Source organism: Aotus nancymaae, unplaced genomic scaffold (genome assembly GCF_030222135.1).
Source record: "Aotus nancymaae isolate 86718 unplaced genomic scaffold, 86718_ANA_hifiasm-v0.15.2.pri h1tg000025l, whole genome shotgun sequence".
NCBI classification, from domain to species: domain Eukaryota; kingdom Metazoa; phylum Chordata; class Mammalia; order Primates; family Aotidae; genus Aotus; species Aotus nancymaae.
This window is the reverse complement of record NW_026988438.1, coordinates 19,506,379-19,530,023: the sequence shown is the minus strand read 5'-3', so window position 1 is coordinate 19,530,023 and position 23,645 is coordinate 19,506,379. Positions and strand designations below refer to the sequence as shown.

Below are 23,645 nucleotides of genomic sequence, written 5' to 3'. Positions count from 1 at the left end.
AATGTTATGTATTGCATGACTGTACTAACTCTTCTAAGCAACCCCCTAATTCTTACCCACCCCCAAAAGATACCAGAGCTGGGAAGGGTCAAACTGTCCTGATACGGAGGCCAGAGAGAAGTTACTCCAGTGCATGAGCTATATAAAGACAATAACAGCAGTGATGGCAACAGCTCCTAAGCTTCCTATTGGTCAAGTTCTATGCTAAGTCATGATTTTATCTAAATAAAAAATTTATTTAATCTTCACAAGAACCCCATTCTTAGTAAGGAACATTTATTCCTCCTACCTATGTTTCCCCTTAACTCCTTAGGAGGGAAGCATTTGGGAGGAGCTCTCTGGGCTTCTCAGTTCTGCCCCCTTACTTCCTTTCTTTCTCCTCAGGAGGAGTTGGGAGAGTTGGTAAGTGTGAGAGAAGGGATGAGCAGCTGCAGCTCCTTTTGAGGGGAGGTCTGTTCTCCAACCCAGGAAGATCTCTGCCCTCCATACACTAAGCTTGCTCTGGGGAACTCTGCCTCTGTACTTCTGGAGCCCTGATGTGTTCCTCAATTTAGCTTTATCAGTAATAAGCCTGACACCATGCACAATTCGTTATCTGAAACTCACAGGGTGAGGTGGGTTTCAAAATTCAGAATTTTTCAGATTTTAGAAAGGTCATATGGTTCACATACAGGTTCTAGGTCAACTCCCTATCATCAAATGCATTAATATTTTTGCAACAAAAGGTATGAATATTCACACTGAATGAGATAAATTAAGACTACATCACATCAGTTCAGATCAGATTTTGTAGTCAAATGAGTTCAGATGTGCTTCATGGATGTACCATGGAGATAATGAAGCTTAAGCCTCAGGCTCCCCTGGTTGCACAGGCCACTTCTTTGGCCAGATAACTTATTTTGTATTTATACTCATGTGGTGTGTGTGTGTGTGTGTGTGTGTGTGTGTGTGTGTGTGTGTGTGTCTCAAAAATAGAAGCTTCAGGACCCAGAAAACCTAGAGTCCCCCCCATAGACAGATATGATTTCCTCCCCTAAAACAAAAAGGTAGGTACTATTATTATCCCCATTTTACCTAGGAAGAGACTGAGGCAAGAGAGGGTAAGTGCCTTGACACTCAGTTCCAAGTGGCAGAGTTTGGTTTTAAACCCAGATGATGTAAGTCCTGAGTTTGTGCTTTTAACCACTGCCTTTCTACATTTGTTAACAAACATAAAAAAAAATTGTTGACATTCTCTTCAGCTAAAATAAATCCTAGAGGATATTCTTTATCCCAATAAATATAACCTAAGGAATCCCAAATTCTATGAAACCTCTCAGTCTAATAGAGAAGAATGAAACTCTTCTAATAATGTCCTCTAGTAATTTAGGAAGAAAGCACTACATTAACATTTCTGTATGCTTCCTTCTAAAGAGAATCCCCAGGATTAGATCTTATTCACACATTACCATTTTCCTGATATTGAGCCTTCATTATTAAGTGAATGCTACTCTTTTCCCACAAAGTGTAATTGTATTTGTATTCCTCAGTATCCTATGTTTGGCTTTTCCTGAAATTCAATCTGGAAATCAGTAAAAACCATGGACATAGGCTCCTGTAACATTGCTATAATAGTAAACAATCTCACATTTCTCGGCACAAAAAAACCTAAGAGAGAGAAGAGGGAATACCCATATTTTACAAATAAAGAAACCAAGGACAAGAGAAAGTAACTTCTCCAATGCCACCAAGTATTGGCAAAATTGGTAACAAAACTCTGGACATTTTTCTCCTAGGTCAAGGTGACTGTAATTCTCTCTGTTGTATAAAAGCTTAAAAAATAAGTTTCTCCATAAGGAGAAATATAGAAGGTTGTTTAAGGAGCATCAACTCTGAACATGTAGGTTACAATTTATTAGTATTTCATGCATAACTTAATCTACTGAATAAATGCTGATGAAGTTTCTGAAAAACAACAAAACCATTCATACATTCTGACTGATTCTTATTTCTTTCTCAGATTCTCCACTTGGATTAAGAGAACAATAAAGAAAAATTTTGTTCTACTCACAATTATAATAGTATTTGAAAATATTTTATCATGATATATAAAGTTATAGAGAAAATGATGATCTCTTGAAGAGGATAATAATGATATTTGCCACCCATCTGTAACACACCTGAACAGTTCTCCATGTATTTGTTTTGGATTTATTCTTAAGTAATAAAGTCCCTGTGAATGTTTCTCCAATACCATTCTTTTCTTGCACTATCCAAGAGTAACCAGCAACCCAAATTTTGTGTATATTAATCCATGATAATTTATATAGTACATTTATATTTAAAACTATTTACATATAAGATTTTTGTGTTTACATAAAATAACTTTATCATATGATAACATATCATATACATATACATATATATGTATATGTGTATATATGTATACCTTAGATCTATCATTCTACAACTTGTTTTTATGCTCAATGCTATTTTGAGATTTATGTTGATATTTAAAGCTAGTAGTTTTATGTCTTCAGCTTTTGTGATATTGTGAGTGGGACTTTTGTTCCAATTATGTTTGTTAACTGGTTATGGCTGTTATATGAGGAATTTATTGATTTGGAATCAGGGAAACTTTCTGAAATCATTTATTAGTTCTAATAGTTTGTAGATTCCCTTAGATTTTCTATGTGGGCAATCATCTGAAAATGATCATCTTTCTCAGGGTGGCCAGCTACTTTGCAGAATAAAAAGTTCACAAGATACCTGATTTCTAAAATAAAATTATTCTCCAGTATCCATAAGCATACATTCCAGTACAGATATCCTATCCCCATCTTGAATGTTTTTCAAGAAGTAGAATTACAACCATGCTCTTTTCTTACTCTGTCATCCAAAGATTTTATTCTGCAGAGATTACTTGGTGTGACTTCAAATGGAGCACCATAAAGCCACAGGACTGGAAGTGAATGGGTGACTTTTATTTTAAGAAGAGTGTGTTACCTCACTTAGGAATACCTGTTATTTCATATAACAATGGACTTTTTGGAGAAATTGCCTTTAGATTTAGGAAGCTTCTAATCAGATTTCTATTTAAATAGATTGAAACAAAGGTGTTCTCATTTTGTTTATCAATAAAACAAGTTGGAGAAGAGCTGTGAGTTCACCATCATCTGTTACCATTGGGAAGAAAAGTAGGGTCACATAATGAAAATCAAGGTCAAAGATCCATTACCTTTGTAGCTATTTATTCTGACCACCTATCAATGCTGGAGGAAATGACCAGTAATCTCAATAAAGCAAGAGTCTCCTGGGAGACCATAGTCTGGTTTCCATGTCAACTGGGAGGCAGAGCTTTAACTTTATGTCCTTTCTCAGTATTTTAAACTGACATTGTTAAAGGACATTTCCCCCAAACTCTACTGAATAGAAAACATGATCAAATAAACTCTATGCGTCAATTAGGATTCTTTGGATGCCAACATTAGGAACTAATTTAAGCAAAAAAGTTATTGGAAATATTCTAGGTAGCTCAGGGAGTCAAAGGAAATGTTGAACAATTAGGCCTCAGGAAGGAAAGGTACGAGGGCAGCTCCGGGAATCTGAGTAACAGGAAAGCATGGATAGTCTCTTCAGAGAACTGCCAGGTGCTAGCTCTGCACATACTCCTGCCTGTGTCACTCCACTGAAGGTCCAGACTCCTGGAAGATGAAGACTAATTTTCCTGATTTGTACCATGTGGCCCCTTCTTGATGGGTGTTGGTATTCCAGCTATTCTGGAGACTGAGGTGGGAGGATCACTTGAGTTCAGGAGTTGGAGACCAGCCTAGGAAACACAGGAGGGGAGCAGGGAGGGCATCTTCATTGTCATGTTATTCTGAGACTGTAAGTGATGATGAAGGGGATTTTACCAAGGAAATCAGGGCTTGCTTACTCAAGAAGGGGGAGAATTGGGGTACAGGGGGACATAACAGGCATTCATTTTACTCCTCTTTAGTGTGCCTTTTACCAAGGCTTAGCACAGCAGCCTCCTGGAAGTAGCACCAAAAAGGTCTAGGACCCCAAAAGGAAATGACCCCAATGAAATGACTTGAGAAAGCCAGGGAGAAATCCTACATCAAGTCTGCATAGGACATCAAGCTGCCAGCATAGACTTCAGTCTTCTAGGAAAACGTAGCCTTATCATACATGTGACTAATGAAACTGAGCCTTTGAAATCTGACATGATCTGTTCAGTGGGTATTTATGAGTAAGCTGACCTAGAAAGCTTCCAGGAAACAGAAAGACCTAAAAGGATTTCTTCTTTTTTTCATTTTTCTTTTCTTTTCCTTTCTCTCTCTCCCTTTCTTTCTCTTTCTTTCTTTCTTTCTTTCTTTTTTCTTTCTTTCTTTCTTTCTTTTCTTCAGACTATTATTTGAGCAGATAGTACCCCCATAAGACTTCTTTGGTGCTGATCTCCTACCATGAATCCTTGGCTTCAGTACATAGCTGAGGTTTCTTCCTAAGACATCTCTCCCATCATCCTCGTTTTGCTCTGCTGCTGCTCCTATTGCCCTTGCCTGTAGGGCAGGTAAATGTGCAAACTTAGGGCAGGCTGCCTGGGTTCAGGTCCTAGCTCTACTACCTACTTGCTAGGTGACCTTATCTTTGTCCAGGCTAATATGAGTTACTGCTGCTGCTTTACCACTTACAGCTTTAGACTTTCCCTAATCTTCCCTCCATCTAAATAAGATTTACTAAGATGATACCCAATCATAGAATTACCACCACTTTCTGATAGCATCCAATCCAGAGAAAAGCCCAGGTTCCTTAAGACCTTTCCCAAATCATCCAGCCTATGACCAAATTCTATGATAACTTCTTTCAAACACTGTCTTACTGAGATACCCCAGATTTCCCTATGCCATGCGTTCTTCCTCTCTGTTACAAGGAGTAAACTCAACTTGTTCAACTACAGGTGTGTTCCTGGTGGCCTTTAGCTGGAGTGTACTGACACGATAATGGGCTTTGAAATTTGTGATCCAGTTTGGCATCCTAGCTGCACCACTTACAACTATATGACCTTAGGTATCTTACCCACTACTTCCATGAGTTCAAATTCTTTAGATTCCACATGAGTGAGATCATGCAGTTATGTGTCTTTTTGTAACTCATTTGTTTCACTTAGTACAATGTCCTACAGGTCCATCCATATCATCACAATGATATAGATTTCCTTCTTTATTAAGGCTTAATAGTATTTCATTGTTATTATACCACATTTTCATTTTCCATTCATTTGCTGATGAACACTTAGGTTGATTCCATATCTCCGCTATTGTGAATAATGTTGCAGTGAACATGGAAGTGCAGATATTTCTTTGATGTACTGATTGTATATCCTTTGGGTATATACACAATAGTAGGATTGCTGACATATGGCAGTTCTAGTATTAATTTTTTGAGGAACCTCCATACTGTTTTCCATAGTGGCTGTGCTAATTTGCATTCTCACCAAGAGTATGCAAGAATTCCCTTTTCTCCACATCCTCCTCAACACTTATTTTTCATTTTTGTTTAAAGAGATGGGATCTTGCTGTGTTGCCTAGGTTGGTCTCCAGCTCCTGAACTCAAGTGATCCTCCCACCTCAGTCTCCGGAATAGCTGGGAACTATAGATGCAAGCCACCATGCCCACCTTTGTGGTATAACAAGTGTAAGATAATATCCCATTGTGGCTTTAATTTGCATTTTTCTGATGATTAGTGATGTTGAGCATTATTTCATATAGCTGTTGGCCATTTGTATGTCTTCTTTTGAGAGCTGTCTCTTTAGGTCCTTTGCTCATTTTTTAATATACTATAAAATTTAATTGTAGCATAGTAAATTTAATTTAGGTTTTTTACTCATTCTTTAATATGCTACAAAATTTAATTGCTTTCTTGCTATTGTTTGAGTTCCTTCTATATTCTGGACACTTACTCCTTATTAGATGCATGGTTTGGAAATATTTTCTCTCATTTTGTAGTTTGTATTTTCACTCTGTCAGTTGTTTCCTTTGCTGTGCAAAAGTTTTTAGTTGATAAAATTCCACTTGTCTATTTTTGCTTTTGTTGTCTGTGCTTTTGGGGTCATGTAAAAAAAAATCATGGCCCAAACCAATGTCATGAAACTTTCCCTTATATTTTCTTCTAGTAATTTTACAGTTTCAGGCCTTATGTTTAAGGCACCCCAGGAGTGACTCCCACTTGATCATGGTGAATTATTCTTTTAATGTGCTGTTGAATTCAGTTTGCTAGTATTTTGTTGAGAGTTTTTGCATCTATGTTCATCAGGAATATTGGCCTATAATTTTTTTTTTGTAGTGTCCTTGTCTGACTTTGGTTTCAAGATAACGCTGGCCTCATAAAATGAGTTTGGAATTATTCACTCTTCTTAAATTTTTTGGAAGAGTTTGAGAAAGGTATCTGATATTAGCTCTTCTTTAAATGTTTGGTAAAATTTGGAGTGAAGCCATTAGGTCCTGAACTTTTCTTTGATGAGAGATTTTTGTCTGCTGATTAAATCACCTTGCATATCACTGGTCTGTTCAGATTTTTTATTTCTTCATAATTCAATCATGGTAAGTTTTATGTTTCTGGAAATATATCCATTTATTCTAGGTTATTCTATTTGTGGCATATAATTGTTCACAGCAGTCTCTTATAAATCCTTTGTATTTCTGTGGTATCAGTTGTAATGTCTCCTCTTTCACTTCTGATATTATTTACCTAAGCCCTTTTTCCTAAATCTAGCTAAAGGTTTGATGATTTTGGCTATTTTTTCAAAAGTTTTCTTGATATTTTCTATTGTTTTCCTAGTGCCGATTTCACTTATTTCTGCTCCTATCTTTTTTGTTTCCTTCTTTCTACTTAATTTCTTTTTTTTTTCCTAGTTCCTGGAGGTGTAATGTTAGGCTGTTTATTTGAGATCTTTTTTTTTTCTTTTATGTAGGCATTTATTGATACAAACTTTGCACTTACAACTGTTTTTGCTTCATGCCATAAGCTTTGGTATGTTGTGTGTCCTTTTTCATTTGTCTCAAGATATATTTTGGTTTCCCTTTTAATTTCATCTTTAACCAATTAGTTGTTTAGAAGCATGTTGTTTAATCTCTGTTTATGTGAACATTTCAAATTCCTCCTATAATTCATTTCTAGTTTCATACTGTTTGGGTTGGAAAAGATACTTGATATGATTTCAATCTTCTTACAGTTGTTAAGTCTTGTTTTGTGGTCTAATATATGATCTAGCCTGGATTATGTTCCGTGTGCACCTGTGAAGAATGTATGTTTTGCTGCTGTTTGAATTGAATGTTCTGTATGTGTCTGTTAGGTTCATTTGGTCTAAAGTGTAGTTTCTGTCATATTTCCTTATTTTTTTTCCATCTGGATAATCTGTCCATTGTTAAAAGTGGGTTATTGAAGTCTGCTACTGTTATTGTATTACTACCTATCTCTCCCTTCTTAACTATTAATATTTGCTTTCTATATTTTGGTGCTTGGATGTCTCTTGCTGTCTTCTTTTGTGATTAGGTGATTTTTCTCTATGGTATGCTTTGATTCCTTGTTTTTCTTTTTTGGTTGTTGTTGTTGTTTTTGAGACAGGGTCTCACTCTGTCACCCACGCTGGGGTGTAGTGGTGTGATCTCAGCTCACTGAAACCTCTGCCTCCCAGTTTCAAGCAATTCTCCTACCTCAGCCTCCTGAGTAGCTGGGATTACAGGTGTATGCCACCATGCCCGGCTAACTTTTGTTTATTTAGTAGAGATGGGATTTTACCATGTTGGCCAGGCTGGTCATGAACTCATGACCTCATGTGATCTGCCTGCCTTGGCCTCCCAAAGTGCTGGGATTATAGGCATGAGCCACCATGCTCGGCCTGATTCCTTGCTTTTTGACTTTTATGTATCTACTATAGTTGTTTGCTTTATGGTTACCATGATGGTTACACGAAATATTTTATAACAGTCTATTTTAAGCTGATAAGTTAACTTCGATTGCCTACAGAAACTCTATACTTTTACCCCACACTATCTCCATTTTATGTTTTCAATGTCACAATATACATCTTTTTATATTTGTATCCCTTAAGAAATAATTATAGATATTATTATTTTTCAGTAGTTTTGTCTGTTAACCTTCATCTCCTGTGAAGGTATTTTTGTGTGTGGGTAGTTATTCAAACTGATGTTTCTGTGGAGGGACAAGCACTAGAAAGTTGTATTCTGTCATGTTGCTGATGCCGCTTGCTCACTATCATTTATTATTGTTAGCTCAGTTTTAATATTATTTTCTTTATCTAAAAAACATGAATTCTAAGCTTTGTATTTGATTTTGCTTTTAAAGAATGTTTGAACTATCCTTGATTTTATTCTACTTGTTCTTGCAAAATCACATAAATGTGAATTCCAGTGTATGCATGTGAATGCATGCATGCATGCATTTGGTAAAGGGATGAGAGGAGGGCCTAACATTTATCGAACATTATATGACAGACATTTTGCCAGTTTTATTTATTTATTTTGAAACAGAGTCTTTCTCTGTCACCAGGCTAGAGTGCAGTGGTGTGATCTCAGCTCACTACAACCTCTGCCTCCTGGATTCCAGTGATTCTCCTGCCTCAGCCTCCCAAGTAGCCTGGACTACAGGCACGTGCCACCACGCCCAGCTAATTTTTAAATTTTTTTTATTTTTGTATTTTTAGTAGAGACAGGGTTTCACCATGTTGGCCAAGATTATCTTGTTCTCTTGACCTTGTGATCCGCCCACCTCGACCTCCCAAAGTGCTGGGATTATAGGCGTGAGCCACTGCACCCAGCCAGTTGTTTATTTTTAATAGTGGAAAAAGCTATAGAGACTATTTCTGAAAATATTTTTGAGGCTAGATATGAAGTTTTTCAACAGAGCTATAGACAATTATGCTGAAAGAAAGGGCCATCCTCCTGAAGAATTCAAGACTGACTTAAGTCTGGATTTAGATTTAACTTTAAATTCTCTGCTAAAGATATGACCTTTGATTTTTTTTCCCAAGAAATGTCTTTGACAGCCTGTAAAACAAATTCAACTCACATGAGACTGTAAATCAAGTTAGGATATGAAATCATATATGCCGCTTTCTGGCTCCCTAGAAGTTTGACAGCAGAGTTTAGGTTGCAACCAGCTTCGAGATACCCTAGAAGACCTTTCATTTCAAGGTCTGAAATGATTAAATGATTAAAATTGCTCTTTAATAATTAAACATGCCATCTGTATAAGGCAGAGGGTGACCTTTCACCCATGGTCTCTCAGGCTGTTCTAGAATTTCTGCAGTTGGCACATATGGTATCAGAAATCCATTGCTATTCTTCCTTTGAAATATTAGAAGAGTGGATTTAGAGCAGCTGTTTCTGTGCTGCCAGATTTCATTGAAATGTGGGTTTTAAAAGCCCTTGGCTTGTCATTTTGAGTTAGCTTACCTTAATCACAAATCTCACCATAATGTAATTCAGCTGATACCTGAAACTCAATATAGCAGAACATTTGCTGAACAATGCACTTAGCAGTAATAACCAAGCAAAATGTACATTTTTCACTGAAATATCCTTTTCATGCTATTTGTGTCCTCAAAAATGTCTAATAGATTATAAATACTCCTTTTTCTATAACTACAAAATACCAGGAAAACAATCTTGAGTCATCATGCTTTCTTTCCCCAAGTTGGAAATATACAAGGGAATATGACATTTGGAGATCTGCTAGACTATCTGCTTTAGGATTTCAAGATTGATAGTACTACTAAAAAATTGATGAAACCCTGTCATTAAGCCAACTGTAGTAATTAGACCACAATTGATGAGTACACTTGTATGTTTGTCTTAAATGTCATATCAGACAACTTCCACAGTTTAATGATTGACAGTTATAATGATCAGAACAAAGGAATACCAGTCACCATAATTTCTCTGTGTTTGGTAAGGAAGTATAGACCCTGGCTGTAACAGTGCTTGCTAATTAACCTGTAGTATACTGGAGACTTTTAATCTGCCTGCCATCAGCAGGCTGTTTGTTTATTAAAGTTCAACTGTTGCACTACATTCAAGTGCTTTCATTGTTGACTTTAGTACTTCTTTTGGAGATAAACTCAACTTTTCACTTTTTTTTTTTTTTTTGAGATGGAGTCTTTCTTGCTCTATTGCCAAGCTGTAGTGCAGTGGCGCAATCTCCACTCACTGCAACCTCCGCCTCCCAGGTTGAAGTGATTCCCTTGCCTCAGCCTCCTGTGTAGCTGGGACTACAGGCATGTGCCACCATGCCTGGATAATTTTTTGTATTTCAGTAGAGACTGGGTATCACCATGTTGGCCAAGATGGTCTCAATCTCCTGACCTCGTGATCTGCCCACTTCAGCCTCCCAAAGTGTTGAGATGACAGGCATGAGGCACCATGCCTGGCCATCTCTTCACTTTCATTTAAAGCCTGTATAAGAATTTTAAAGCTGAAAGCAAAGATTAGTGAGCTATTCTTATTCTTAAAATATACTTCAATTTTTTTTTTAAAAAAAGGCAAACTGTAGGGATTTTTCTCTCATTATTTAAATTTGCTTCTCATATAAACATATAGCCAGGAATCAGGAAAAATGATCTTGTTTGCTTTATTGCTGTATTTATTGTATTCAGGATTGGAATTTAATGTATCGAATTTCAGTTGGAATTCACTGGGCATAGGCATAACATAAAATACAGTTGCCATTTTTTCCTCCAGCAAAATTTTAAGTCATGGAGATAAATAATGAGTATTCATTTATTTATTCAAAAATAGGTATTTATTAGTTCCTCTTAAATACATATTTTTTGTGTGTTGGAATACTTACCATGGATGAGACATTTAAGAACTCAATTTATACATAAAATAGAAGAGATGGCAATTCATTTTGTGAAGGGAAGGTATGCTAGTTATTCACTGGCTGCTGTGATTTCATTGTGTCCCCCAAAGTTCATGTGTTGGGAATTTAATTCCCAATGCAACAGTGTTGAGAAGTGGGACCTTGAATAGGTGATTAGGTCACGAGGGCTCTGCCCTCATGAATGGATTAATGCCATTATCTAGAGAGTGGGTTAGTTATCATGGGAATAGGTTCCTTTTTATTAGGAAGGAATAATAAATGTATGCTTTCTTGCCCTTCTGCCTTCTACCATGGGATGATGCAGCAAGAAGGCCCTTAACCTTGGACTTCCTAGCCTCCAGAACTGTGAGCCAAATAAATTTCTGTTCATTATAAATTACCCGGTCCCAGGTGTTTCACTACAGCAGCACAAAATAGCCCAAGACACTAGCTAACTCTTCAAATTTGTTCTCCATCCTTCTCTGCCCTACATTGACCTACATGAGTTTCTTTGCTCCTCTGACTTTGGGAGAATAGATAGTAGGAGAAGAGAAAAATTAGGGTATTTATTCCCCCTACTCTCTCAGCCAAACTATGTTTCCTCTACGTTATGACCACAGATTCTGTTGGGCAGTTCTTCAGTTCTCTCTGATTTCAGCCTCTCCACTTTCTGCTCTGTCCCTTCAGTTGCAGGGATGGTAATAGCTTCTCTTCATTGTTAGCCCCTGGGTGCTTCACCATCCTTTGTTATTGTTACTCATGGCACCCCTCCGTATATTTAGTCCCTTCATTGAATTCTCTTCAATTAACCTTCCTGCTGGGCTGCTTACTGTCAGAGACAGGAATATGGAAGGTAAAGGAAGAGAATGCAGGGATTTCTTTACCTTTAAGTTTTCAGCACATAGACCGTGATAGAACTGAACAAAGCTACCATCCAAATTAAAAACATGCAATTTCTGTTGCTGCCAACAGATGGCATTAGTAGTCATACTTGGTTATTTAGGGCCAGGAAGTGTTCTATTCTTGACTCTGTTGGTTGTTTTTCTCTATTTTTAAAAAATGTTTTACAAATGTTAACTCCTTCTACACCTGATAAATGCAAAACAGTAAGAATGTTGGAAAAAACTATTTTAATAGGCATACATTTGTTTATGATAAAGGCAAGAATAGAGATTATTCAAAACAAATGGAAAGTAGAAAGAAAAGAACAAAGTTTGCATATGCACAAGGAATGAACTTTTTAAAATGGGAATAATTTTAAAAGGACAGAAAATTACTGTGTCTAATTATTATGGACTGATTTTTCCCCCTAAAATTTATTTACTGATGGCCTAACATCTAATATGGCTATATTTGGAGATAGGGCTATAAGGAGGTAATTAAGGTTAAAAGAAATCATCAGAATGGGGCCCTAATCCAACAGGACTGGTGTCCTTGTGGGAAGAGGAAACGACAGCAGGAGTGCATGTGCACAGAAGAAAGACCACGTGAGGACACAGTAAGAAGGTGGCCATCAGAATGGGGCCCTAATCCAATAGGACTGGTGTCCTTGTGGGAAGAGGAAAAGACAGCAGGAGTGCATGTGCACAGAAGAAAGACCACGTGAGGACACAGTAAGAAGGTGGCCATCTGCGAGTCAAGGAGAGAAACTTCAGGAGAAACCAACCCTGCCAGCAACATGTGCACAGAAGAAAGACCACGTGAGGACACAGTGAAAAGGTGGCCATCTGTGAGCCAAGGAGAGAAACTTCAGGAGAAACCAACCCTGCCAGCAACTTGATCTTGGATTTTTAGCCTCCAGATAAGTAAATTTGTGAGAAATAAATTTCTGTTGTTGAAGCCACCCAATCTGTTGTATTTTGTTATGACACCCATCGCAGACTAATACACAAACCAATGGACAATATTCCCTGAGAGAATAAGTGACTAAGGCAATGAAAGCATAGTGTTTGCATATATGGCTAAAGGCTCAGCATTAATATCAAATGCTTGTTAGCAGTAGGAGAGGGCTAGGAACTTGATCCAGAATTGAAAATGAGGAATGACTCTGCAGCTTCTCCCATAAGTGACTGGATGGTTATTGATGCTCTGAATATAATTAGGAAAACAGGAGAAAGAACAAATTTGATGGGGAGAATGAGTCTGACTTTGGGCATACTAAGTTTGAGGTGTCTGAAGGACATTCAAGTAGAGACCTCTGAAAGAACTTGGAATATTAGACCAGAACTAAGGTGATAAATGATTTGGGGATATAGATTCAATTAACATATGTGGTTGGGTTTTAGTTTTTGTTTTTTTGAGATGGAGTTCCACTCTGTCGCCCAGACTGGAGTGCAGTGTTATGATCTCGGCTCGCTGCAACCTCAGCCTCCCAGGCTCAAGCAATCCTCCCTCCTCAGCCCCCCAAATAGCTGAGACTACAGGCACCTACCACCATGCCTGGCTAATTTTTGTGTATTTTTTGTAGAGATGGAGTTTTGCCATGTTTACCAGGCTGGTCTTGAACTCCCGGACTCAAGTGACCCGCCTACCTTGGCCTCTCAAAGTGCTAGGATTACAGGCATGAGCCACAGTGCCTGACCTAAAACATATGAATTGAGTACCTACTATGGCCTCCCAAAGTGCTGGGATTACAGGCATGAGCCACAGTGCCTGACCTAAAACATATGTATTGAGTACCTACTATGTGCTAGGCACTGTCTAATGCTTAGGTTACATCAGTGAACAAAAGAAGCAAAAACTCCTATCTCATGGAGCTGAAATTCTAATGGACAGGAGAAAGAAAAAAAAGCAATAACATAATGAGTAAATTATACAGTATTTTAGGAGGAGGCAATTTAATGCCTTAGGGCAACATAGAATGCCAAGGGAATTGGAGGTGCTGGTGTGAAGAGGTGCAGGTTGCAGTATTCTCTAAGGTCATTCAGGTTAGGTCTCATTGAGAAGATGGCATTTGAAAAAAGACTTGAAGGTGAAGGAGGTAACCAAGGGGCTATCTGAAGGAAGTGTGGTCCAGGAGAGGGAATAACCAGTGTAAAGGCCCTGGGGTGACAGCATGCATGGAGTATCAGAGAGATAGGAAAGACTCCAGCAAGGCTGTAGCCTAATGAAAGAAGAGGAGAGTAATAGTAGATGATGCCAGAGGGACAAGGTGGGAAGTGTCAGGTCTCACAGGCATAAGTCTTTTGTAAGGAGTTTGGGTATTACTGTCAGTTACATGGAAGTTTCCAAATAGAAGTGTTACCTGGTCTTTCATTTTAAAAGAATTACTAATTGCTGTATTACCAATAAGCTGTGAGACGAGGGAGGGGCAAGGGTGGGAGCAAGGAGACCAGTAAGGGCACTACTGCAGTAACAGAAGTGATTTACTAATGAGCTATATGTGGAGTTTCAGAGAATAAAAGGAATCAAGGATGACTTCAAGTTTTGGACTGAGAAACAAGAAGAATAAGAAAATGGATTGAAGAAAAGATCATAACTTTAAAATGTATTGAGATGTTTGTTGCCATCTGTTTGAATATGTTGAATGGGCATTCTGATGTGTTTGACTGGATATTAGAAGTGAGGTTCAAGCTGAAAATATCAATTTAGAAGTGAACAGCACATGAATGGTATTTACAGCCATGCCATTGATTGAGATTACCAAGAGAATGAATGTACTTAGAAAAGAAAACCAAGGATTCAGTCAGGGTCACACCAATTCTTTTATCCAAGAATTGTTACTAATTCTTGGAGAAAAGGAGTATCGAGAAAAGAAGACTGAGTAGGAGCAACCAGTAGAAGGTAGAAGGAAATTTAAGAGAGCATGGTGAACTGGGAGCCAAGTGAAAAAGATATCAAGGAAGATGGTATGATCAACTGCACCAGATGATGTTAATCCATCAAGGAAGATGATGGCTGAGATTTGATCACTGAGTTTAGCACGTGGAGGTCATCAGTGTCCTCGACAAGAGCCCTTTTGCTTTTTGTGCATCTGTTGTATGTATTTTGGTTTGAGGTTACCATGAAGCTTGCAAATCCTATCTTATAACCCATTATTTTAACCTGATAACAACACTATTTGCACAAATAAACCAGCAAAAAGAACACTGATAAAAACTCTACACCTTAGCTTCATCCCCCTGCTTTTTAACTTTTTGTTGTCTCTATTTATATCTGATTGTACTGACTACACATTGAAATGTTCTAGTTATTATTTTTTATTGGTTCATCATTTAGTCTTCCTACTTGGCATAAGAGTGGTTTACACACCACAGTTATGGTGTTATGATATTCTGTGTTTTCTCTGTTCTTACTTTTACTGGTGAGTTTTGTACCTTCAGGTGATTATTTATTGCTCATTAATGTCCATTCCTTCTGATTGAAGCACTACTCCCTTTAGCATATCTTGTAGGACAGGTCTGGTATTGATGACATCCCTCAGCTTTTGTTCATCATAGAAAGTCTTTATTTCTCCTTCATGTATGAAGAATATTTTCACCATATATACTATTCTAGGATAAAAGATTATTTTCCTTTAGCACTTTAAATATGTCATGCCACTCTCTCCTGACCTGTAAGGTTTCCACTGAAAAAGTTTCCACTGAGAAAAGTCTGTTTCCAAGCATATTGGAGCTCCATTGCATGTCATTTGTTTCTTTTCTCTTGCTGCTTTTAGGATACTTTGTTCATCCAAGAGCAATTTTGGTGGAGTGTGAGGGAAAAGTCTGATTGGAGAGGATTTAAGAGACAACTAGGGCCAGACGTGGTGGCTTATGTCTGTAATTCCATAACTCTGGGAAGCCGAGGTGGGTGGATCACATGAGGTCAGGAGTTCGAGACCAGACTGGTCAGCATGGTGAAATCCCGTCTCCATTAAAAATACAAAAATTAGCTGGGCGTGGTGGCACACGTCCAGCTACTCAGGAGGTTGAGGCAGGAGAATCACTTGAACTTGAGAGGTAGATGTTGCAGTGAGCCAAGATCCACCACTGAAATCCAGCTTGGGTGACAGAGTGTGACCCTGCCTCAGGGAGAGGGAGAGGGAGGGGGAGGGGGAGGGGGAGGGGGAGGGGGAGGGGGAGGGGGAGGGGGAGGGGGAATTGGATGAGCATTGAAGTCAATAATCAAGAATTCTCTTGAAAAATTTTCTGCCAGGGGGAACAATGAAGTGATTGCTAGTTAAGGAAGTGGCATTAGGACAAGGTATATAAGTGTTTTTAAAGACAGGATCAGTAACAGCATGTTGATACATTATGGGGAATGATCCTGTAGAGACTGAAAAATGAGGGATGCAGAAGAGCAAGAGGAAAGTTGCTGGAGCAATATTGTTTGGAAGATGAGGAGGGTGGGATCTAGTACCCTCAGGCAGTGTGTAGGGAAAACTCTCTTTGTTTGTCCTCTACTCACAACACTCAACAATCATCAACACAGCAAAAGACTTTTGTGACCAAATATGTGGGGATTTATTCCCCACACACCAAGCAGTGGATACCAACTCAGTGTCCTCTAATTCCATTCTGACACTATCTACCAGAGATAGAGTTTGTAAGTCTGGTCTTTGGAACTTCTGACCAACCAGCTTCAAGTTGGGTTTTGTTGTTGTTGTTGTTGTTGTTGTTGTTGTTGTTTTTGAGACCGAGTCTTGCTCTGTCGCCCAGGCTGGAGTGCAGTGGCATGCTGTTGTCTCTGCAACTTCCACCTCCTGGGTTCAGGCAATTCTTCTGTCTCAGCCTCCCGAGTAACTGGGACTACAGGCAGGTACCACCATGCTCCACTAATATTTATTTATTTATTTTTAGTAGAGATGGGGTTTCACCATGTTGACCAAGCTGGTTTCATACTCCTGACCTCAAGTGATCCACCCACCTCAGCTTCCCAAAGTGCTGGAATTATAGGCGTAAGCCACTGCACCTGGCCTCAAGTTGGGGTTCTTATAACCCCCTCTTTGGGTTCAATTAATTTGCTAGAGTGGCTCACAGGACTCTGGGAAACAGTTACTTACATTTACTGGTTTATTATAGAGGATATTTCAAGGGATACAGATGAAGAAACATACATAGGGCAAGGTATGGGGGAAGGGGCATGGATATTCCATGCCCCTTCTAAGATAAGTTCTTAGAGGAACTTATCTTAAGCCCCCTCTAAGATAAGTTCTTAGAGGTGCACCACACTCTAAGAACTTCCATGTGTTCGGCTATCTGGAAGCTCACTGAACCCTTTCCTCTTGAGTTTTTATGGAAGTTTCATGATTTCAGCATTCCTTCTCCCAGGGTATAGGGTCAGACCCTCTCATGGGAAGGTCTTTAGACCCACAATCAGAAAGGCAGGAAAGCATTAGAGTCCTGCCTTGAAGCAAGAGAAGTTCAGAGTCCTGTTCCTGAGGCCTCACACACCCAACATTATCACAAAAGACTAACAAGGGCTATAGAAGTTATAAACCAGGAACCGTGGATGAAAACCAATATATGTCATAACACCACAGGCACACTTGACTTTCAAATGGAGCATAAAGGAAAGCAGAAATGTGAGTGAAGACATGGGTAAATATTGAGGTGGAGGCTGGGTAAATTTCCTTCTGGCTGGTTCCATTTTCCTGAGGCAGTGTAAACAAAGTCATCAGCTAAGAGTGGTTCGGAAGTATGACAAGTGGCAGTTGTTGTGTTGGGAGTGTGTGAGATTGCTTATTCCAAGTTGGCCAGAGCTTGGACTACCTTTCTTCCCTGGGCAGGATGGTACTTTTGATGAGACAATGAAACCTCAGTCATAAGGCACTGAGAAACTGAGGCCAGCTCAAGGGTTTCAGGCATCATGTGTTATAACGTCATTTTCTCAACGCTCTGCCTAAGGTGGGATGTTGCGACTCCCTGAATAGATTCAGGAGGACCCAGAGCTAGTGAGGTACACATTTGGGCCAGGGAGGGAAGCAATAGGCATAGCAAGGTGATGCTCTGAGGGAAGGGATGTCCTGATCTTTTCCACTATTCTACTTTGGAAATTAAGGGTCTTTGGTAACAGACAATAATCACAATCTTCTGTTCTTAATTTAGGACAATGTCAAAAAACTCTCCACTTATATTTTATTTATTTATTTATTTAGATAGATAGATAGTGTTTGTGTATTTTGCGAATGTGTGTATGTGTGTGTTTGCATATATAAATATAAAATACATATATGTGGAAATGTAGATAGGAGAGGCAATAGAGCAAACGTGATTTATGGACAAAAGGAGCTTTATACATGGGATTTGTAGACTTACATTGTCTCCTTCCTCATTGCAGATATTCAGATCAAGTCCAGGGAGGGGCATGGGAACCTTCCTTAAAAGAATAATAGCAAATCTATTACCACCATCTTTCCTACCTATCAGGACTCTTGATATGCTACTGTCAAGGGATCCTCAAGAGACAGAAACCATAACTCAAACTGGCTTAAGCAAAAGATGAATTTATTGATTTGGATAGTAATAGCAGAACCACCTGATTCCAGGTACTATCTGATCCAATGTCTAGTTGGATCACTAGAACCTGTTTCTTCTTCTGAACCAACTCTGTTTTCATGCTGGCTCTCTCCTTATGAGGTGCAGTTTTCTGAGAAGCAGATGCCAAGACAGGATTAGATATGGTCATGGTTTGGGTCTCCATGTATCAATGCAACTCAGGCCCTGTGTCCAGTAATTTTCAAAATGTCAGGTATTCATCTTTTGTTAGTGTACAGATACCCTAGTAAGTGGTAGTAATTTCCTTTGGGGAAGGACTGGTAGAATTATAGTATATATTTGTAGCAATGTTGCAGAGTCCTTTCTAGGGACCTGGCCACTTCTTCATTCAATGGGTCTGGATCTGAAAATTAACTCAAGTTTGGGAAGTGAGTGATATAATTTGGCTGTATCCCCACCTAAATCTCATATTTACTTGTAGTTCCCATAATCCCCATATGTTGTGGGAGGGACCCAGTGGGAGGTAATTAAACCATGGGGTGGTTATCCCCATGCTGCTATTCTCATGATAGTAAGTTCTTACAGGATCTGATTTTTATAAATGGCTTTTCCTTCTTTGCTCAGAACTTCTTCCTGCTGCCATGTGAAGAAGAACATATTTGCTTCTCCTTCTGCCATGATTGTAAGTTTCCTGAGGCCTCCCCAGCCATGTGGAACTGTGAGTCAATTAAACCACTTTCCTTTATAAATTACCCAGTCTCAGATATGTCCTTATAGCAGCATGAGAATGGACTAATATAGTAAATTGGTACAGGTAGTGGGGTATTGCTGTAAAGATACCTGAAAATGTGGAATTGACTTTGGAACTAGGTAACAGGAAGAGGTTAGAACAGTTTGGAGGACCAGAAGAAGACAGGAAGATGTGGGAAAGTTTAGAACTTCCTAGATACTTGTTGAATGGCTTTGAGCAAAGTGCTGATAGTCATATGGACAATGAAGTCCAGGCTGAGGTGGTCTCAGATGGAGACGAGGAACTTGTTGGGAACTGACATAAAGGTGACTCTCGCTATGTTTTAGCAGAGACTGGTGGCATTTTGCCCTTGCCCTAAGGATCTGTGGAGTTTTAACTTGGTAGGAATGACGTAGAGTATCTAGTGGAATAAAATTCTAAGCAGCAAAGCATTCAATGGGTGTCACTTGGGTGCTGTTAAAAGCATTCAGTTTTATATATTCACAAAGATATGGTTTAGAATTGGAACTTATGTATAAAAGAGAAGCAGAGCATGAAAGTTCAGAATATTTGCAGCCTGACAATGTGATAGAAAAGAAAAACCCATTTTCTGAGGAGAAATTCAAGCTGGCTGCAGAAATTTGCATAAGTAATGAGGAGCCAAATGTTAATTGCCAAGATGATGGGGGAAAATGTCTCCAGCACATGTCAGAGGTCTTTATGGCAGCCCCTCCCATCACAGGCCCAGATGCCTACAAGGAAAAAGTGATTTTGGCCAGGACTAGGGCCTTGCTGCTTTGTGCAGTCTGGAGATGTGGTGCCCTGCATCACAGCTGTAGCTAAAAGGAGCCAGTGTAGAGCTCAGGCTGTTGCTTCAGAGGGTGCAGCCCCAAGCCTTGGCAGCTTACATGTGATATTAGGCTTGTGGGTACACAGAAATCAAGAACCAAGGGTTTGAAACCTCAGTCTAGATTTCAGAGGATGTATGGAAATGCCTGGATGTCCAGGCAGAAGTTTGCTCCAGGGGTGGAGCCCTCATGGAATACCTCTGCTAGGCCAGTGCAGAAGGGAAATGTGGGGTCAGAACCCTCACACAGATTCCCCACTGGGGCACTGCCTAGTGGAGCTGCAATAATCAGGCAACCATCCTCCAGACCACAAAATGATAGATCCGCCAACAGCTTGCATCGTGCACCTGGAAAAGCTACACATACTCAAGGCCAGCCCATGAAGGCAGCCAGGAAGGGGGCTGTACACTGCAATGCCACAGGAGTGGAGCTGCCTAAGGCTGTGGGAGCCTGCCTCTTGAATTAACATGAACTGGTTATGAGACATAGAGTCAAAGGAGATCATTTTGGAGCTTTAAGATTTGACTGCCCTGCTGGATTTCAGAATTGCATGGGCCCTGTAGCCCCTTTGTGTTGGCTAATTTCTCCCATTTGGAGCAGGTGTTGGAACCCAATACCTGTATGCCCATTGTATTTAGGAAGCAACATTACTTGCTTTTGATTTTACAGGCTCATAGGCAGAAGGGACTTGCCTTGTCTCAGATGAGATTTTGGACTTGGACTTTTGAGTTAATGCTGAAATGAGTTAAGACTTTGGGTGACTGTTGGGAAGGCATGATTGTGTTTTGAAATGTGAGGACATGAGATTTGGAAAAGATCAGGGGCAAATCTTATCTTGAATTGTAGTTCTTATAATCCCCACATGTCATGGGAGGGAACTGGTGAGAGGTGATTGAATCATGGGGTTGGTTACCCCCATGCTGCTGTTCTTGTGGTAGTGAGTGAGTTCTCATGAGATTTGATGGTTTTAAAAGGGGCTTTTCCCTCTTTGTTTGGCACTTCTCCTTCCTGCCAGCATGTGAAGAAGGACATGTTTGCTTTTCCCTCTGCCACAATTATAAGTTTCCTGAAGCCCCCGCATCCATGCTGACTGAGTCAGTTAAACCTCTTTCCTTTATAAATTACCCAGTCTCAGGTATGTCTTTTTAGCAGTGTGAGAATGGACTAATACAATGAGCAAGGTATCATGACTGTTTATTTGGGTCATTGTCCTCAGCTTACTTACTACTTCTCAATCCTTGCCCTTTTCTGGTTGTGGATGTTAAACATCATCCTTGCTGGCCATTCCCCTGATTTGCCCCTAGAGATGCCTATGGTCTATTAACCATCTCCATACCCTACTTTGGGACAAGCTTCCATTGACTGCCCCCTCTGATCTTGGTGATTGTGAGGTTCTGGAATCTTTCATTTAAGTGCCATGACCTGATCACTATTACTTTGGAGGCCCCAGTATTCCCATTGGATATTAAGAATCACAGCTCTGTGACTGCCTCTATTGTCAGTCTTGTCCTGCAGAAGAAAGATACTGTACTTCTCAGTGATGCAAGTGCCCTTCTTACCAGCACATTCCTTATTTCCTTGGTGAATGGTGTTTCCTCTGGACCCTCCCCTAGAACATAGTTATCTTGTAATTTTTCTGACCTCACATAACATAGCCACTCCAGCAAGCCTACTTCTCCTTCTCAGCCTTTTTATTCCTTCTTCTTCCTCCTGCCTAGGTAACTCAGGCATTTCCACTTTGCTCAGTGTTGGATTACTTTCTTAGGCTTCAAAGAGCCATTCTAATAATGAGTTTGCACCATCCTCTGGGTCTTACCAGGCCATTAAACTTATGTCCTACAAAAGTACTTCCAAGTCAAAGAAACCTTGCTTGTTCAGTTTCATATTCTAACCCCCTGTGCAAACATCCTCAAAATTCAGTATCAGTTGTCTTCATTGGCTAGTTGTACCTTGGAATATAATTTCTTTCCTCCCTTATCAGGCCCAGCATGTCCCCAACTGGATTTAACCGTAGGGTTATTGGCCTAGCAGCCAAGAGATGAGGTAGGGGTGCTCCTGAGAGGACATTTATTAAGATACCCTTATTCTGTTTTGCAGCATAAGGGTCAGTCACACCTGAAAGTTCTTAGATTCCTGAAGGGTCTGCAGAGTCAACATTAGGAGTATCCATCCATTCACCAAGGCTATCAGGAATGTGCTGGTAAGAAGGGCACCAGTCTCACTAAGAAATACAGCAGCTTCCCTCTGCAGGCCAAAACTGGCAGTAGAGACAGTCACAGAGCTGAGCTCATTAGCATCCATGGGGATAGTGGTGTTCTCATGGTAATAAAGTAATAATATTTCACCTCAGCAGCTGTTTCAGGATTTTACGTTTTCCCAACCAAAACTCTGACATTTAGCATACAGCCCTGCCTGGCTGGTATCATCTAAATGTCTCTAGAGCTCTGTAACTATCATATCCTCAATTTGCTGGTAGCTGTGTCTACTCTTCCACTACAGGAGATAAGGGCTGCCAAAGATATCTTCTAGCTTTCATACTTATCCTTTAACTGCCAATCAAAGGTACTTGATTTCTCATTGTCCCTCTGCAAGGCATCAATACTACTCTGTAACCAACAAACTCTTGAAGGCACTGTCCCCCTATATCTTTCAAATGCTTTGATTATTACATCAACCAGGGGATTTCCTATTACCAGTTTGTTTCCTAGGTAGAAAACATTTCATCACCATGAAGTCTTTAGCAGTGCCATGTCTTTCTAGGAGCTATCCATACTCTACATACTGCACAATATCGTATCTTATTTGCCCGTCGGATAGTAAGTAAACAAGTATCAAAATTTTATCTTACCACTGGCTCTCTCAGAACACTCTCACAAGCATTTGTATTAGCTCAGGTCCTTTGAGATCTGCTAGGATGGGATTAGAAGTCCAAGAGGTTTACTGGGAAAACAGTTATAACAAATAAAGGGGAAGCAGCTAGTGCAAGTGAGAACCTTCAAACATCAATGCAGGTCTAACACTGGTGAAGAAGAGAGAGGAAAAGGAGAAGGAGAATTTGGTTGGTAGAGTTTCAGATTACAGCACAATTCTAAGAAAGTTTCGACCACCTTGATGGGGAATTCTCAAGCCAAAATCTCCCACTAAAAGTATCCCACATTAGTACCCCTTCCATGTTTAGTCTTGGCTGAGAGTAGCTTGTAGGAAGCATGGCTTTGGGATGAATATGGTGGATAAATCTGAGGCACACTAGCCGAGTCCATCAGTCAATTTTGCTTTGATATGGGCATTTTCATGGCCATATTCCACATAATCTTTTGTTATTATTATTATTATTTTGAAGCAGGGTCTTGTTCTGTCGCCCAGCCTGGGGTTTAGTGGTACAATTTTGGTTCACTGCAACTTCTGCCTCCTGGGCTCAAGTGATCCTTGCACCTCAGCCTCCAGAGTAGCTGGGACTATAGGTACACACCACCATGCTAGCTAATTTTTTGTAGACACGGGGTTTCACAGTGTTGTCCAGGCTGGTCTTGAACTCCTGGACTCAAGCAATCTGCCTGCCATGGCCTCCCAAAGTGCTAGGATTATAGGCGTGAGGCAACATGCCCAGCTTCTACATAGTCTTATGATAACTTTTAGCAGCTAGAGAGACTAGGTCCTTTCAAGTTTGAATCCAGAGGAAGATGGGCATCTTTATCCTAGCATTTCTAGCAAAAGCTCTGAGATTGACTTGGATTAGGCCAGCCTAGATCCTGTGCCCACCCCGAGCCAGGCATGGTGGCCAGGGAAGT

The 23,645-nt window shown here is 39.8% G+C and overlaps 1 protein-coding gene across 1 annotated transcript in view; it reads left to right on the top strand.

Moving 5' to 3' along the window:
* The window catches only part of CDK14 (cyclin dependent kinase 14), a 763,966-nt gene that overhangs the window by 36,289 nt on the left and 704,032 nt on the right, over positions 1–23,645 (top strand). Inside the window, exon 2 of the mRNA XM_064380407.1 lies at positions 18,904–18,961. The gene's annotated coding sequence lies outside the window, so the exon portion shown is untranslated. The remainder of the gene's footprint in view (positions 1–18,903; positions 18,962–23,645) is intronic.